At 32.8% G+C, this 19,772-nt stretch overlaps 1 long non-coding RNA gene across 1 annotated transcript; it reads right to left on the bottom strand.

Moving 5' to 3' along the window:
* Positions 1 to 7,180: 7,180 nt before the first annotated feature.
* Positions 7,181 to 9,618, bottom strand: LOC107616840 (uncharacterized). Its single transcript, XR_015899327.1, has 3 exons — positions 9,471 to 9,618; positions 9,089 to 9,377; positions 7,181 to 7,244 (listed from the first exon to the last, which is right to left on the bottom strand). It is a non-coding gene; the product is annotated as an uncharacterized LOC107616840 (long non-coding RNA).
* Between the last annotated feature and the right edge of the window lie 10,154 nt (positions 9,619 to 19,772).

Below are 19,772 nucleotides of genomic sequence, written 5' to 3'. Positions count from 1 at the left end.
AATTAATTTCTCCAAGTCTGCTGTGTTTTTCAGCAAAAACACCCCTTTACTCATCAGAACTGAATTAGCGTCATCTTTGGAAGTCCCAAATATTGGGACGCAGGATAAATATTTGGGGCTACCCTCCATAGTACATAGATCCAAAAAAGAAACATTTGCTTTTATAAAAGAGAATGTGGTGAAGAAGCTCTCGCATTGGAAGAAATCATTTCTATCTGCTAGTGGAAGGGAGGTGTTGATCAAAGCAGTGGTTCAGCTATACCAATTTATACTCTGAGCTATTTCAAACTCCCAGATACCCTCTTGGATGAACTGCACCGAATGATGAAGCAATTTTAGTGGGGACAGAAACAGAATAAAATGAAGATGTAATGGATCAGTTGGGACACTATGACTAGAGAAAAGAATTTTGGGAGTATGGAGTTTAAGGACCTAATGGCATTCAACCTAGCCATGTTAGCTAAATAAGGATGGAGGCTGATGACTAAACCATATTCTCTTTTCTACAAAATCTTCAAGAATAAGTACTTCAGATACAGTTCCTATCTAGAAGCCAAACCAGGAAATCGACCATACTGGGCTTGGCAGAGTCTTTTGGAAGGAAGGAAAATATTGGAGAAAGGAGTTGTGCAAAGTTTCAATTCAGGAATCTGTCAGAATCAGAGAAGACCCATGGTTTGGGGACCAACCACCATTTCGCATTGCAGTTAATGAATGCAGAGATGAATCGCTTACCTGGGTTAGACAGCTAATCACAGCCGAGGGAGAATGGAATTACCAACTCCTTATGGAAGCCTTCCCACTAGACACAGCTCAGCAAATTCAACAAATTCCTATCACAGAAGAGAAAGACTCGATTGTATGGTGCAATAACAATTCAGGGGAGTACTCAGTAAAATCTGGGTATAATATAGCATACCAATTCTTTCACCCTCTAGTGAATTCACTCCATCCCCGATATACAGACTCAGAAATGTGGAAAACCTTATGGAAAATGAGAGTAACACCAAACGTCAAATTATTTGCTTGGAGATTAGCCCATGAAGGCATTGCAGTTAAAGCAAAATTGAACGAGAAATTACCATAAGTTAACAGCCTTTGTCCCTGCTGTCAATCAACGCCGGAGACACCGATGCATGCCATTGTCTTCTGCCCATAAGTTCTTCAAATTTGGAACAGCTCTCCAGTAGCTAGTACTATTTCCCGCGACCCTAACCTAAAAGCTTGGGATTGGTGGAGTCAATTCATGGAATCTGAGAAATCCAAACCCAATTTCAGAATCAGAAGTGTTCAGGTGGCTTACCTTCTATGGCAGATTTGGTTGGCGCAGAATGCTTTAGTCTTTGAGGACCAACGCCAGGAACCTAGGGAAATTCTGTCTCAGGCGATATTGTTGGAGGAGCAATATTGGCGACATCATTTTCTCAAATCACCTTCTCTATGAACAGCAGTTACTAGCGCTTTGGAACTTCTTCCTCTCTTAATTGTTTTCTTTCTCTCCTTTACCCATTAGATAAATTTTATTTAACATCTCGATTGAAAAATTCCTTTGTCTTAACATAATGTACTCCAAGTATAAAGTTCTTTAATGCAATAAAAGATATATCTTTGAAAAAAAACAAGTATAGCTTCTTCAATATCGCCGGCACTCAGGAATGGACATAAGGGGCGAGTGGAGGCCTCAGCCCCCAACTTTTTAAAAAAAAATTAATAGTAATAAGTTATTATGTATAATTTAATTTTTTTTTAAAATTATTTAGTATTGAGTCTAGTATAAATAAAAGTCCAATCTAATTTAAATATTAATGATTCCTAATATCTAAAATGTAAGTAACAATATTAAAAAATTTTGAAAAAGATATTATTACTAATATTTTTTAATTAAATAAAAATTTTTAAATCTCATAAAGTGAATTCTTTTTCTTCGTATGATCATCTTTTTTTATTCATTTGGTATTAATTCTCTCTGTTTCAACCGTTACAACTAAGAGATCTTTTTCAACTATGAATATTGTGAAAAATAACTCAGAAACAAAATAAAAGATGAATTTCTTGCTAATTACCTTTTAATTATATTAAAAAAATTGCTGAAATTTTGACAAATTCTATTATCCATGAATTTTATTATACGAAGAATCGACCACTTCGTTAGTAAAAAGTACACTTTTTTGTACTTTAAAATATATTCTATATCGGTATATTTTTGTAATACATCTTATATTATATAATTTTTTACATAATTTTTAATATTATATGTGTTATTAGCTCGATAATAACATTTCTGAATCTGTCCCTGCCGGCACTAATGACAACCATTATCATCGTCTCTAAAAATACACAGGTATTTAGTGACAATGGTTGTCATTGTTAATTTTCTAATTTTTTTCTCACCCAATTTGATATTTATGAAGAAACATATTGAAGTTCGTCGGAGAATAAGGCAAACTCTATAAAAAATATAAAAGTTCACCGAAAATATGATGAATTTGTCATAAATGCAAAAAAAAAAGCATATTTAAAAAGTTAAAGTTGAAAATCGAGTTTAAAAAAATAATAATTTTTTTTATTTTATTTCAAAAAAAAGCCTTAATTCGAGTCATGGATTTAATTATAATATTTTTAAATTAAGTCCATGTATTTAATTATAATATTCTTAAATTAAAAAATAAATTATTAATTAATAATATAATACTTTAGTTCTCTAATTTAAGAACCGATATTTTTGTATAATTATAGTATATTTTTGTATAATTGATATTTAGTATAATTAGTAATAAAATTTTTTTAATAATAAAATTTTTAATAAAATATTAATACACAAATTTTAATTTTAATAATACATAAATATTATTTTTTTCATAATAACATACTAATATCCACATTCATAAATATTGGTTATTAATATTATAATATATTAATATACGTAAATTCATTAATATTGGTTATTAATATTATAATATATTAATATACGTAAAATATTATGTAGAACAAATATTAAAAAGCATTATTTTTCTTATACACATTTATTGTTATTGAGAAAGAAATACTATTATTATTTTAAATGATTTAATTTTTAATTATTGAAAAATCAAAAGTATATCAAAATTATATGACATACTATTATATTAGCATTATTTTTCATTAAATTACTTGGATATATGACTAATAAAATAAACTCATAAATAGTTAAAAGATAAAATTAAATATTAAATATTACAGATCTAAATTAAATAAACTTAACTAATAAAGTGAAATCAAATTTTAAATTCTTTTGAAATTAAACTAATTAAATTATAATAATAAAATTAAATTATTTAAATAATATCTATAGTATTCAATTCTAAACCTTAGATGTATATACGTTAGAACTATTTTTATAACGATGACAACTAATGAAAATAGTTTAATAAAGTTGAATATATAGAATCCATACAAATTTAGACCATTCTCTTATTAAATAAACTCTATTATTTGTTATCCATGTAATAAGGTAAGGCAAGAATAACTACATTTAGTTCAATGACAATTTAGCTTTCTTAAAAATAACTTCACTCACATTCTATTAGGTTAGTCATAGTATATAAAAAGATCCAACCATCCTTTAACAAAATGAAGTTCACTACCTCTACTATATTGAACTTTTATAATCCATATAATTAACATCCGGATCAATGAAAATAACTCAGGATGAACACATGATGGATGTGATGCATTATAAATGATTTCAGTAAAAGACCAATTTCATTACAAAGAAAAAAATTAATTAAGAACACTCATTATATAATTAAAGAATAAAAGTAAGGTTAGACTTATAAAAGAATGACAAAATTCTAGTTCTTACCTAAAAAAGGATCAATTTTATTTAAAAATAAAATATATACTATTATAATTATTCTCCACATATAAGTCATTTTTTCATACAAGTTTATATAAGTCATTTTACCCTAATTCACCTCACACGCCTTTTAATTTAACTAACTTTTCAATCAACATGCGAATATATAACTGTCTTTTTCAAAAGAATTTCGTTTTTATTTTCAAATTTTCTCAACGTTTTCGATCTACGTTCTCTTCCATCTCTACGTTCTATGTGTTTCTCTTTGTTTGTTCTCTACGTTTTTGAAATCAAACTCTAAAATCAGTTTTGAACGATTATCTCATTGTTGAAGATAATGAATAATTCAAGTTTATATTGTCAATTGAACCAAAACAAAGTTGATTATTATTTTGAATTCAATCAAGTGGTTAAGTTGTGGTTCGATGCTAGTTAATATTTTCGTTAGTTGTTTATGATTTTGTAGGTGAATAATATTTTTATTTGTGAAAATTGTTGTTCATCGTTGATGGTTTAAATTGAATGTAATGTAAAAGTTCTGCATTAAAGAAAATATTTTTCTATATTTGTAGCAAATTTTGATGTAATACGAAGATATTTGAATATATTGTTTAAGAATTTTCGGTGTATGTGTACTGACAAGTTCTGCATGATTCAAAACTCTTCTTCTCCCTCCTCCTCATCTTCTACTTCTTCTTCTTCTTTTTCATCATCATCATCATCATCTTTTTTTTTCTTATTCATCTTTTTTTTCTTGTTTTATCTTCTCAAGTTTCTTCTTGTTTTCTTCTCTTAACAAGAATAAAAACAAAAAAAATCAAACAAAGAAGAAGAAGAAACACATAATAATACAAAATTACTTGAAAGAGAATGAACTTACATTCATTCAACTAAAAGAAAGAAAGAAATAAGGAAAAAAGAAAAAAAATGCAGCATTAGAGGAAACATTTTTCTGTATTTGCAGTAAATTTGGGTATAACACGAACATATTTGAGTGTATTATTTAAAAATTTTCGGTGTATGTGAGTTGATAAGTTCTGCATAATTCAAAACTCTTCCTCTTTCTCCTCCTCATCTTCTACTGCTTCTTCTTATTTTTTTTCATCATCATCACCATCTTCTTCTTTTTTTCTTATTCATCTTTTCTTTTTTATTTTACCTTCTCAAGTTTCTTCTTGTTTTACTCTCTTAACAAGAATAAAAATAAAAAAATCAAACAATGAAGAAGAAGAAGCACATAATGCTGCAAAATTACTTGGAAGAGAATGAACTTATATTCATTCAACTAAAAGAAAGAAAGAAATTAGAAAGAAAAGAAGAAAAAATGCAGCATTAGCGAAAATATTTTTTTGTATTTGCAGCAAATTTGGGTGTAACACGAAGATATTTGAGTGCATTATTTAAGAATTTTCGGTGTATGTGAATTGATAAGTTCTGCATAATTCAAAACTCTTCCTCTTCCTCCTCCTCATCTTCTACTACTTCTTCTTCTTCATCTTCTTATTTCATTTTCTCATAATTCTTTTCGAATTCAACTTTGCAACTTCCTTCATTTTTCGCGATAATTTTCAGATATTTTTGAGAGATTTTTATCCTTATTTGAATTTTGGATGTTGCAGTTTTGATTGAGGGAAAAGAACCCTTTGTGTTATTCAAGAGTTAGGGAAGCGCGTGTTTACACGCAATTTAAACCGAAGCTCGTTTTTGTTGGGTTTGGGCCAACTTATATAAACTTATATACCAAAAAGACTTGTATATGTAGCAGATCTCATTTATAAAATAGTTAATAAAGCAAAGAAAATTCAAAAAAAAAATTTGACTTTAGAACTTACACTCATTAATGGTAAATAAAACACTTTATATATAATATTCATGTAGATATAAAAAATAAGTATTATAATTATTAAAAAGATATGATATAAAATATTATGATTATTGACAAATTTTACCATAATTAATTATTAAATGCTAACAAATATAATTATTTAAAATTGACACCTTTTAGAAATAAGAAGCAGAAGAGAGAGGCAAGCATACTAACATCAAAATACAACATATCAGCATACTTGGTGCTAGAATACAACCTGTTGTAAAATAATATTAATGTATGTACTCGTGAGATGCACAAAAAATATTAATTTTTTTATTTATATCTAAGATTTATTTAATTAAAAATATTATTCGATATGTTTAATCTCATATATTTTTTTTTATTTTATGTAAACACTAAATAAAAGAATAAAACAAAAAAATTCACAAAATAATCGGATTAATTTAAAAAAAAACATAATATGTAACAAATTAATGTCTTTGATCTTGTATTAAATAAAATTTAAACATTATTTATATTAACTTTTTTATCCAACTCAAAAAAAAATACAAAAAAAATGCGATTAACAATAAAAAAATATCAATTGATTAAACATAATATATATTTGTATTATTATACATTCTTTTTTATTAATATTGAAAAAATCTTTAACTTTATAAGAAAAGTTATGATTGAATCACGGTAATTTTTATAAATTATAATTAAATATATAGACTTGTACGTTAATTGATTGTGTCTAATAAAAAAATTAGACTAATTAATTATCATTTTTAAAATATATAATAAAATAAATAATTTTGATCATGCATGATTTGTGAATAATTTAATTAATATATAATAATTTTCTTTTAAATAATAATACATTCATACAAATAATAATACAATAAGAATAATAATAATTATGGAGAGTGTTATGGTTACGTAAAATATTATTAATTATAATTATAAATTTATTTAATAGTAATAATGATATGTTTGATCTACTTTAAAATAAAAAATAAAATTTTAATTAATACTAAATTAATAATTAAAATGATTAACAAGTAATATTGTAACACCCTACTACACAAAATTTTACTCTTAAGTCGTAGAACAGAGGTAGTGTAGTGTTACGAACCTCTAAGTAGCAAAATAAATACATAATAGAGAAGAGAGTAATATACTAGGAGCCTTGAGACAAAATGGTAAACAAAAATCGCAAAATGAAAAGCGCAACGCTCAACGGAAAGGATTACTTGTGTGCTAAGAAACCTAATAGGAACATGAAAGATAAGCAAAAGAATAAAGGAAAGCTAAGGAAACAGTATAACTAGCCCCTAACTCAGCCTGCGAAGCTAAGGCTGGCCGGAGGATATATATATACATATAAACATACATAAGTATCCCCAAAATACACCAAAATACCAAAGTAAACTCCTATCTCTCCCTCAACCTCTAAGAGGAGCAGCATACATAAGTTACTTGGAGAGTAAGCTAGATACATATATACATATATACAAACAGAAAACCAAAATACACCTAAGGACTACTTCGCTTCCCAAGATCCAGACGCCTAGCGAGGAGCCTCTCAACCTGCATCTGAAAAACAACAATACAATATGGAATGAGAACCAGAGGTTCTCAGCATAGTAAAAGTGCCACGCGTATAATAAATAAGGTCCTGAGAATGCCATAGGCAATCCTAGAACTCCGTTATTCAGTTATCCAACTTAATTACTAAACAGAAGCCATAAATAGGGGTAGGTGTTCTAAATCTACCTAACTTACTCAATTTCAGTCCTAACCTGACACCAAATCGTTTCTCCATTTCCTCCATTCCTCCATCATCCATAATGCAACAAAAACAAGCAACCAAACAGGTTCACGCACAAGTAATGAGCAGATAGTACAAATAGCAAGTATAACAGGTAGCAGGTGATATATATCAAATAGGCAAACCCAGAAAATGCATAGCAATCAAAATAAACAAATGCATATGATATATGCCTATCCTATGGCTGATGGAGCCCATCTTTCGGTTATCCAGCCAACCCGACAAGTCCGAAAACCTTAGACTATTCCCCGTTGCGCATCCCCAAGAGTTTATGCATAGAGTTTACATTCATTCATCATATAATCACTCAATGGGGGCTATTCATACCCGAGAATTTATACATGCCCGGTCACCCTTACGACGTAGGGTTAACAGAGTATCGAGATTCAACTTGGAACACGTGGTGGCGAGCCACGATTTTTACCCAGAAAAACTCGTATCTCAGATATCATTATTCATAAGCCATGGCAATTTCATTATTAATACATCATCATTTATCAAGCCTTAGCATTAAACTTCGTTAACATACTTATTTTCTTCATAAAAGCCACCATTTACAACTTTCTTCATCCTCAAGATATCTTGTTTTCCTAACTTCTTTTATTCACTATACCTAAAACCATACTTTAAGCTTTAAGGGAAGAAAATAGAGGTTTAGAAGTGGTAAATTGGTTTAAAAACAGTCAAAATCGGTTTTTGCAGCAGGCAGCATCCACGCGTATGCATAGGCCACGCGCATGCGTGGAGCGTACATCAAGTCACGCGTACGCGTGAGTCATGCGTACGCGTGAATGTGCACACACGCGTGAGCCACGCGTATGCATGGATGGGCATTTTTTGAAAAATGGGCAGAATGCCCAGAAAGCATTCTGCAACCAGTTTGCCACCCTGCAACACAGCTTTATACACCAAACTTGCAACGTCCATAACTTTCTCTACGAAATTCCATTTTTCACAAAATGAATATCAATCAAAAGCTCTTAAAACCATCTTTTATTTGCAACAAATCACAACTCAATCCGAAATTTGAGGAGAAAATTATGGACCTTCAAAGTTCACCCAAAATCACTTTTTACCAAAACACTTCCAAATCTCATTTTCACCACATTCAAAATTCCTTACCTATCAAACATGCATTTGCTAACATATCCATTTCTACCTCATCAACAACCATTTCAAGCTACTTTTAACCAATCCAATGAGCCATAATCTCAACTTGCATTTAGCATATATCACATGTACATATATGAAATATCAACCCTTCATACACAATATTCCATCAACACATTACCAATTCATTAATGCAATCATCAGCCCTCACACACACATCAATCCATCAACTCATATAACAACTTTTTAATAGCAAACGCCAACCATAACCATCAATCTATATCAACACCCACACAAGCCATCATAACCAAGTCCAAGAGCATAAAATTAATAACCTCAATACCTCATAATTTCAATATATGTTCATCAATAATTTATACTAACAACATTACAAAGCTACTCATTAAAGGCCATTAACAAATTCAACTTATCCTATGGTTTCTCTAACCTAAGTTTTCACAACACCGTAAATATTAAACGTGCGAAACTTAAATCATACCTTGGCCGATCACTTAGTTTCACCCAAGGCAGCCTCTCAACACAAATCACAGCCCCTCCAAGCTCAATCAAAATAGCCCCAAAACAAGCCTTGACCACCAACAAGCCTCCAAGTACTCTTAATTCAATTCCAATGCATATATACCCACTTAATCTACACCTAATACATATACATGTTCTAATTTCAGTTTTTTCATTATAAATACAAGATTAAGCTAGTTTTAGGGTGTCCTTACCATACCCATATGCTCAATAGCTTGAGCCCATAAGTCCCGAAAGCTAACTTGAACCTAGAACACAAAAATTGGACAAGATTTCACTATAGGTTTTCAATTTTACCAAAGAAAGAGGGATAGAGATTCTGAACCAAATATGAGACTTACCAGTGAAATTTTTCAAATAGAAAGGTAGAGCTCGACGCGCTGGACGCGTGGCCGCAAACGGTGTGGCAATCGGAGCTCAAACGAGAGAGATACGGTGGTTTGAAGGTTGGATGAGGGTTAGGGTTCTTCTCCTCTCCCCCTTTCTGTTTGCTTCGTTGGTTGCAAATGAAAGAGAAGAAGCTGCTGCTTCTTTTTAATTATGGGTCTAGTTGGACCCACGGGCTCAGTTTGGGCTCCGATCCAACTGGTTTGGCCTTTTCGGTCCGATTTTGGACCAAATTTTTGAAATTGGTATCAAAATTCTCGTTTCGACGAGCTCTATTCTATTTTGATATTAGTTTTGCATTTTTAGCTCTCCTAATCAAAATTTAATTTATTAACTAATTATTTACCGATTTTAGTGGCGTTTACAAATATAATTATATATTTATTATAGTCATTAATTATAGCTATTAAGTTAATATATTTTGTAACATCTCGTATTTTTAAAAATCTAAATATGAATAAATTGTGATTTTATCTTATTAAGTTTAAACTTCATAATTTTAGAAATTATTTTATTAGAAATAATTAATGAGATTTAGAGATAAATTCATTTTAAATCAATTAATATTCTTAAGTAATTTTATTATAAAGGAATATTTTGTATAATTTTAGTAATTTAAAAATAAAAAAGAATTGTATAGTTTAATTTAAGTGATTTCTATTATGAATAAGCTATGATTTATTATTAATTTGAACTCTTTATTTTGTAAACTAATTTATTAAGAGTAATCAAATTAGTTTTATTAATATTTGGAGTTAAGTTAATTAATATTTTTGTGTAATTTTTATAATTAATTATTTCATATGATTTGTATAAGACTCCAAATTTTTAGACATTAAATGATTAACTATATATTATATTGAGATGTCATTTTTTTTAAGAAAATTATTTTCAACAAAAATAATTAAATAGAATTTTATGATTATTGAAGTTTAATTTAATTATTATTTATTTTATTAAATTTAAATTATTTATCAAAAAATATTTTGATTAGATAAAAATTAAATTAATTTTTATTGTTATTATTATTATTATTGTTATTATTATTATTATTATTGAAGTGGAAAAAAAAAAGTAGAAACTGGCCGAAGCCTTTAACGGAATGAAGAAAGAGATTTTTAAACTTTGTTCATATGTATTATATATATATATATACAAAACGTGTATTCATTCTTAGCTGGAAGCCAATATAAAAGCAAAAGAAAGAAATTGAAATGTGGTTTTATATATATATATAAAAGAACACATACCCTCTCCCTTGCCACCACATTATCACCACTTTATTTTTTGTATTTCATTCAGCCGGACCAAAGAGGAAAAAGAGAGGGAGAGACCGTGAGTGAGAGAAGAGAGTTTTCATAAAAGCCACAAACTTTTGGCATTCGATTTCTTGAGATTCGTAACTCCAATTAAAAATCTAATCTGATAAAAGTGTTCGTATTCTTTTTCTCTACATGTTGGCGTTATTTTTGTCCAATAAAAATTGGTGATGACATAACTCCTCCTCCCTTTGAGTTCACCCAATTGGAGTTCTAGGAGGCACAGACGACTTCTGACGTTTTCTTCTTCAACAGCTCGGTCAGAAAGCTTCTCCAAAATTTTCATTGATTATGATTTCGTACGAAGGTAGGGGATTTCATGTTGAAATTAACTGTTTTAATTTATGAATGCCATGAAAATCTAGTGGATATTTGCAAATAATTTATGATTGTTTGGAATGACTGAATGATAAGTTTAAATTGCATTTGTGACTGAATGTGATGAATATATATTTGATTTCTTGATTGTTTAGGAATGCTAAGAATTCTGATTGTTGAGTTGGAAAGTCGGTTTGATTTGTTGGTATTGAATTGAAATTTGAAAATGATTTCTGATTTTGGAAATGTTTGAAAAGAGGTTGAGAATAGTTCGGTTAGGACCCGAAAAGGGTGGCAACATCCGAGTTTTAGGAGAGATGCTGTCGAAATTTTATTATGAAACTTAAGACTTTGTTTGAAATATTTAGTAAAATGTTGGACTTGAAAAATTGCATTATTTGGCTTTTAATTTATTAAAAAAATATTTACGTTTGGGTTTGATTTATTAAGAAAGACTTTATATTTTGAGTTTGATTGTCGTCCTCCATAAAGTCTCGAGACCCTACCGTGAGATTTATTTAATAAATGATGCTTTTAAAGAGGTTTAAATCTGAAATGGTTTTGAAGTTGGGTTGGAAAAATTATGGTTAAGAAAGAACTGATTTTTGTTTGAAAGAAGAACTTGTTGTAAGTAAAGTAGTTTCGAAGGTTTGGAAAGGTTATAAAGAGAGGTGTTGGTTTTAAATAAAAATGACTTGAATCCAGTTTATTAAGTAAAGGGACCTCTACCATAGAAGAGCAGAGAGTAGTGACTGAAAAGATATTGAGTGTTGTTGGGCCTTAGTGCCAAGTGTCTAGTGAGGACGGCGATACGTAACGCTCACTTGACACAATAGAGACGGCTCAGTGAGGACGGCGATACGTAACGCTCACTGGAGGCCATGGACTTTATGTGTGAATGATTGTGCGGGGATGCCCGTGTGTATGGAATGGCTTCCAGGAGAAAGTGGCACATGCTTCAGCTGGAGAATCAGCGCCTGCAAGTACTTGCAGAGGTCATGTTTCGGCATACTTCAGCTGGAGATTCAACGCCTGCAAGAAGTAGAAACTTGCAGAGGATATGCCGCTGGAATGCCTTATCTGACTTGCGAGTCGGATTGCGTCGGGTGCGGGTCGAAATCGACAAATGAGCTTATTACCTGCGATAGGACTAGACATGCATCATCATTGTTTGCACATTTGCATTTGATTGTGTTTACTTATCTTGTCTCTCTGTGATTGTGCTGTTTATCTTATTGCTAGTTGTTTGTGTATTGATCTGTTTCCTGTGCTATTAGTTTGTGTATTTAGGTGACTGAGAACTGAGGTTGTGATTGAGATCTGTCTTAAGTTCAAAAATTTAAAGAGGGTAATTAATTATATAAAGTAATAGTAAAAAGTATTTTCAAAAGGTTTGATAAAAATATAGTTTTATTGAGTAAAGTTAATTATTTGTATTTTATTTCATTACTCTTACGACATTCCTATTCCCTATTGAGAACGCGTGGTTTGTTCTCACCCCAAAATCTTCCACCCTTTCAGTGACACAGATTCGAAGACTCAATTTGAAGCTGCGGGCGATTATTAGTCTTATTTGGGTTAAGTTTATGTGTTGAGTCGCTTTCCTAGAATTCTCTCGCCTTTGTTAGTTAAGATTTTATTTTATACAGAGGGATAGGAGTTGTATCTGAGTTTCATTTGAATTCTTTTGTATGATATTTATTATTCTTAATAACTATGTGACTAGTATTGTAACACCCTAATTAGCCTAAACTTTACCTCGCATCGTAAAGCCAAGGTTAATCAGAGATTACGACAGTTCTAAGCTCATACATAATATATATAGAAGGAATAGTATAATCTAGAAGCCCGATAAAAGATATAGCTCAAAGTTTTGGATTTCAAAAGCGCAAAACATACTAACGAAGCTACTAGCTTAAGGCACAAGAAACCGATAAGATACAACAAAAGATAAGTATATAATATCATAGGAAACTAGCCACGGCTCGTAGAGTTTAAGCCGGCTAGCCATATACAAGTATACAGATCCCTATAGAAACCTGACAGTTTAAAAACAGCTTATGCAAGTTTTTTTTCTCATAATACAAGCCTCTAGGAAAAGACAAAATACAAAAGAGAGATGTATAAACAAGATAAACCAAAAAGACTCCAAAAGAATCCAAGATTCTCCGCTTCTGTCACCATCCAAAGCAACTCACCGAGGTGGGTTGCGACCTGCATTTGAAAAACACAACAGAAATATGGTATGAGAACCGGAGGTTCTCAGTATGGTCACAGTGCCCAGTGATGTAGGATATAAGACCCTGGGACGCCAAAGACAATCCTAAGCTCCATATCCATCACAAGATTCAAACTTAAGCATACTAAAACAAATAAGCATAATTAGAACAACATTAACTTAAATAAACTGGGTAATCTATCTTAGGGATTTCTACTCTAATCAAGCACCGCTGTCCCACAGCCTTCACCAACCGATCCTCCATGCGATCCCATCGCCACCGCCTTCCGAACCTCCTCAATCCCAGTAGAAAACACAGGTAATATACAATGCAAGTAAGACACAAGTAGAACCATATAAGGCAATAATTCAAATAGCAAATATGCATGTTATACAAATAGGAGAACCATTTCAAATAGTCAAAGCATGCAAACAGATAGGAAATGCATATGATGAATGCCTGCCCTACTGGCTGTGATATCACATTGTCGGTTCAACTGCCAACCTGATATATCACCATGGAGATGTTGCCCTTCGGATTCATGGTGTGGGAACCCCTGAGATATAGTGCTCGGATCACTATGCAGGGTTTTGCGCCTGTACGCTCTGATGATCCGAAGGGATGCGAGCGAGATCTATTGCCACTGGCTTCACATCTAAGCGCAAGTGGGACAAACCACATCCCTTACGCCGGCATCGCTACCTCGACAGGCGGGATCCAACCTTGGCCCCTGCCGGGCGCATAGCGTCTCATAATCTCAATGAAAAGTAGTGCAGTGGTTTTCAAAACATTTTCAATACAAGATGGATCCATCACTTCATTCAGAGCCCTCGACTCTTTTCAACCACTGTTCATTCACATTTCAGTTCTGAACTCAACAGTTCCTTAATCCTCATCTCATACATTAACCATTCACCACCTAATATTAAACCACCTTCAGTACTCCAGAAACCTAGGCCTCCGTTTTCTAAATTTTTCCAAATAATATCGTCTGAGACCCTTAAAATCCTTTCCTATTTTCAAGTTTCTAAAAATATGCCCAAAAGTCTTAAAAAGGTGTTATAGAAGCTTACAACCTTGTTGGGGAGGTAGAATAGTTGAAAACAAAGCAAAATTTGAGAAACAGGGCGTGTGCATCCGCACAGGGGTGTGCGTGTGCACGCCCAGGAAAATTTTAAAAGTGTGCGTACGCACAAGGGTGTGCGTACGTACAGGTACCAAAACTTTCAAAATCTGTTCACTCGCACAACCTGTGCCAGCGCCCCCAACAGACTGGCCTTCCCAACGTGTGCGTCCGCACAGGTTGAAATTCTTCCTTAGATATGTGCGCGCACAAGCTGTGCTAGCACTGCAAACAGAACGCATTTCCCTGCCTGTGCGTGCGCACAGGTGTGTGCATCCGCACAAATCAAAATTTTTGCAGGGTGTGCGTCCGCACAAGGGTGTGCGCCCGCACATATCAGAAATCCTGAAATTCTGCAACTTAGCAGAATTTCAGATTTTTAACACAAACTTTGAATGATCATAACTTCCTCTACAGAATCCCAATTTTTACAAAGTTTATATCGATTTAAAGGGTTTTTAAAGATCTTTAATTCTAATCAAAATTCAATCAATTTTGAAAACCGAGACATAAGTTATGATCGAACAAAGTTTCACCAAAATTCCTTTTTTTACCCAATTTCACATGTACCCAAATTTACCAAATTCACAAGCCACATCCAACTAGATCAATACCAAACTTCCATTTCTAGCACAATCTACTCTTTTAAATCACATTGCACCATTCTCAATCATCAAACACAAAATATGTGACACTAAGCTCAATTGTTTCACCAACACATTTACCAACCATCAATTTATTCCTATCAATTCTCATCATCAATTTTATTCATACTTATATCAATATCCCACCACATACAATCATTCAAATCATCAAACATCTCAACTCAATATCGTCATTTTCCAACAAAACAAAATTAATTTAGCATACAACTTCAACCAACTATCATCAACAACCATATAAATCCAACCTATCCTATAGGTCACTAGCCTAAGTGTCCATGAATATTATATACTACATAGAGGAAACCGAAATCATACCTTGACTGATTCCCTATATGCACCAAAACTCCAATTTAGCACAAACAAGCTCCCAACCACAATCCAAGCTTTTAATTCCACTCCAATAAGCACAATTAAGTTCCAATAGCTTCCAAAGCCACAACAATCAAACTATATGCATATAAATCACCTCAAATCAACCTAGGATTCCAATTAAATATAAATTCACAAGGGTTTAGTGGCTCTTACCTTTTCTGATAGATTTAATAGCAAAAATTCAAGGCCAAGCAAGGATTAGAGCAAACCTAAATATCCAAAATCACAAAAACTCACTTAATCACAAACCCTATGAACCGAAATTTTGGAGAGAAGAATAGAAAGGATTTCGTGATTACTTCTCCAGTTTCTTATATGGGTTTTGTAGAGCTCTTCACGAGGAACGCGTAGCCACAAACGGTGCGGCGATCGGAGCTCTCTATCTCAAGATATGAGCTTTGGAAGATTGAAATAAATAGTGTTCAAGGGTTTCACTTCTTCCCTTTCCCCTTTAGCTAGGTGTGTGTGTTTGTTAGTGTGTTGTGATGAGATGGGTTCATTAAATGAGCCTTTTATATCTTGGGCTTGGGCCCAACTTGGGCCCGGTCCAACCCATTAGCGTTTTTAGCCCGTTTGGCCCAACTTCAAGCCAAACCTTTAAAATTAACGCCCGGTTTTCCATTTCGAATGTTTTTCTAATGTTTTTGACAGTTTTTACTTTTTCTCGTGCGGTACCGGACAGACTTGAACCGGTTCAATCAGTTCAACTGCCGGTTAGCAATTTTTCACAATTTTTCGCAGAAAACACATTTTCTGACTCAGAAAGACCTACTGAGTCCAAAAATCGTCATTAAATCCTCAAATTCTCACTCTAACTTGTTCGGAATCTAATTTGGGCAATTAATCACTTAATTAACCGGTTGATTAGTTGCGGTTCTTACAAGTATTACTTGGAGATCTTTGATATAATTTTAATTAATAGAAACAAAACTTTTTGGCTTTTTCTTAAAAATTGAAATGCGAAATTGAACTAAAGGCTCAATATTAAATAGTAAATATAGAAAACATGTCAGTAATGCCTCACTTTTGGTACGATCATGACGTGCTGAAAGTTAGGGTGTTACATTATAGTATCAGAGCAGTTCGTCCCTGTTAGAGCCTTGAAAATGGACTGACTATGCTTCACTACATACTCTGAGTGTCTGTCATGCGATAGGACTTGTCCTAATCGCGAGTTTAAGTTTTAGATGCATGATTGTCTATTGATTAATGCTGTTAGTCAACCGTTGCATTCCTCATGGTATTAAGTCTGGCCAACTTAATACTAATGACTTATGTATATGGGAATACTAATGGGTATGTAGGGGTGTTCAAAACCGATCCGGACCGAACTAAACCGAAGAACCGAACCGAAAAAACTGAAAACCGAACTAACCAAAAACTGAAAAAACCAAAAAAATGTTGTTTTGCTGTTTTCTTGCGATTCGGTTCGGTTTTTTGTTATTACCACCAAAATCCTAACCGAACCGAACCAAACCGGTTCTACAAAAAACCCTAAAAATTAAAAACTACCTACCCACCCCCTAGACCCCCATCCCCCAAACGAGTCCTAGTGGTGTGCTACTGCTGCGTGACTCCGTCCCTCCCCAAATCCCCCATGGAAACCTAACCCCCAAATCCCAGATCGGAGCCAGCCTGAGCCACCATATCTCGCCCTCTGCGGCCTGCGCACCCACTCACCCAGCCACGGAGCCAGCCTGAGCCACCCACGTCCTTGAGTCTCGAAGCTTTCCTCCAAATCCCACCGCCGAAGAGAGCAGATCCCCCACCGCCGGTGCACCACGAAGACGAAGACCCAGCTCAACACAGCACCTCGCCTGGCTCGCCACCACCTAGTCACCCACTGACCCAACAGCCACAGGGCAGCACAGCAGACAGCACTGACGGGCGACGATCAACACAGGACCTCCGACCTCGCCACCTCCACCCAGCAGTGTTTCTGGGTTCTGGGTTTAGGGTCACCCACGATTAAGACAGCACCTCCCAGTCTCCTACCCAGTCACCGATTCAAGTGAATATGGAGCCCGAGCCATCTATTCAGGTAATCTTTACTGATGCATTGTTGGTATTGCTGGTTATTGTTCAGTTTATTCAGTTTAGGGTTATTGTTGGTATTGCTGTTTACCATCTATTCAGTTTATTGTTGGTAATTTGGTCTTGCTAATTTATTGTTCAGTTTAGGGTTATCAGTTTATTGTTCAGGTTTTGTTCAGATTATCAGGTTTTGTTCAGTTTATTCTTGATAATTTGGTATTGCTGGTTATTGATTTATTGTTCAGTTTATTGCTCAGTTTATTGTTCAGTTTATTGCTGGTTTCTGTCCTTGACTTATTGTAGAATTTTGTTGCTGACTTGGTTATTGATTATTGTTGCTGGTTAAATTATTGTTGCTGGTTATTGATGCTGATTTGCTGATTTTGTTCCGTTTGTTGAATTGTTTGCTGACTTGGTTATTGCTTATTGTTGCTGGTTAAATTATTGTTTGCTAGTTATTGATTTATTGTTCATTTTATTAAGATCAGTTTATTGTTCAGTTTATGTTCAGTTTATTCTTGTTAATTTGGTATTGTTGGTTATTGACTCATGATAACAAAAAGGGAACTTTGAGGCATGCCTTTTGAGTAGAATTATAACAAAAATGAAGGCTTCTTAGTGTATCATAACTCATAATTCAATTGGCTCTTTTTATATAAGCATCTTCTCATCATGAAACTATTGCACAACAAAATAGTGAAGAAGAGTTTGATTTATATTCTTTGCAGTTGAAAATGAAGAGTTTAGGATTAAAAGGTATGTCTATTGAAAGAAAATAAAAATTTATGCCCCCAACTACATATTCTGTACTTGAATTGCTCCAACACAATTCTCACCTTCCTACTTTTGTTACAGGAATAGCTTTTTGGGCTGCCTTGACCACTTTCTTCTTGCTCTTTGCTTATCCATATCCTCCACTTCCATATTTGTTTCATTTTTCTTCTTCCATAATGTGAACAAATGTATACATTATTGCTTATTTTCTTTATGGTATGAACATAGATAAAATTGCAGAAATATACTCTAGGGATATAAAGTTCCAGTCACATAGTGATGTCTTGCGGTGCTTAATTAATTATCATACTTTTATCAAACGTATTTCTCATTATTTCATTGCATGATGCATATATACTACCATCACCATGGTTTCATTTCATGTAGCTATTTCCTAAGATTAATTTTATTGGCACTGATACTTTTGAATTTTGGTCATTCTGGTATATGTATATTATGATGTCACTGGAGTTATAGATATTGGACTTGTACCCACCCTCACTCTCATATAGAGCACCAATGCCAATTCAACTTTAGAGTAGAGAATAGATGCATAACTGTTTATTATTATTATTATTATTATTATTATTATTATTATTATTATTATTATTATTATTTAACTATTTTTTTTATTTCAGGTTGGTTTGCATTAAGAAGTTTAGTTGTTTTGTTGGATAAGACACCATAACTTTGCTATCTTTTAATGACAATTTATTTTTATTTTCAGTTGTATTGACTGTTGAACTATTAAACTTCTTTAATTATCGTATTTGAATTCCTTTTGTCGTTAAATTTTATTAGATCTAGACTTTGTTAGCAATTGTGTATTTGTGTTTGTCGATTTCAATGTTATGACTTTATGAAATAGTATGGTAGTATTTTTCTGAATTGATTGAAAAAACTGAACAAACCGAACCAAACCAAACCGATTTTAATTGGTTTGGTGTGGTTCGGATGGCCTTGATAAAAAAATCGAACCAAACCGAACTGCAGTTTAATTAGACGATCGGATCGGATGACTTTTTCCTCAAAAACCGAACCAAACCGCACCGCGAACACCCCTATTATCATGGACGAAATAGAAGTAATAGGTAATGCGAATTACGGGATTTGGGAACGTTAGAAGTTAAGTTTTAGGGGTTAGCTCCGTTTTAACGTATAATCCTTATTCGTGCTAATGAGGTTTGAAGTCATCTCTTCCTTGATTGCTTGCAGTGGAATCCTTTGTTTCAAATCTTCATCTTGGGATGTGTTTTGAATATCTTCTAACCATACTTTGTCATTCATACATATCCTTACTTGAGTATGCTCCTAGTTATTGCTCGATCCTTTCAGAATATTCATCCTTATTGCTGTTTACCTATCATTATTATGTGCATCCTTGTTAGAGTCTAATCTTAAAAATCTTTCCAAATCTCTGTAGCATACTACA

This window comes from Arachis ipaensis, chromosome B9, assembly GCF_059453495.1.
Source record: "Arachis ipaensis isolate K30076 ecotype BB chromosome B9, ASM5945349v1, whole genome shotgun sequence".
NCBI lineage: Eukaryota > Viridiplantae > Streptophyta > Magnoliopsida > Fabales > Fabaceae > Arachis > Arachis ipaensis.
Note: the sequence above shows the minus strand (reverse complement) of the source record. Positions and strands in the feature narration are given on the sequence as shown.